Source organism: Maniola jurtina, chromosome 5 (assembly GCF_905333055.1).
Source record: "Maniola jurtina chromosome 5, ilManJurt1.1, whole genome shotgun sequence".
NCBI classification, from domain to species: domain Eukaryota; kingdom Metazoa; phylum Arthropoda; class Insecta; order Lepidoptera; family Nymphalidae; genus Maniola; species Maniola jurtina.
The window spans coordinates 13,956,900-13,957,166 of NC_060033.1; positions in this window are offsets into that span (position 1 = coordinate 13,956,900).

The following is a 267-nucleotide window of genomic DNA, read 5'->3' on the forward strand; positions in this document are numbered from 1 at the left end:
GAAAACCAGGCAAGAGTGAGTCAGACTCACACACGAAGGGTTCCGTACCATCCTACAATTTTTTTTACATTTTATGTGCAATATTGCAAGTTAATGACAACAGTGTCATCTATATGTGATTTAGTAAATAAATTTTTTCGAGAACACATTTTTTTGTGATGTAATCACAAATTCACGGTTTTCGGATTTTTTCCTTGACTTGTGCTATAAGACCTACCTGCCAAATTTCATGATTCTAGGTCAGTGGGAAGTACCCTCTAGGTGTCA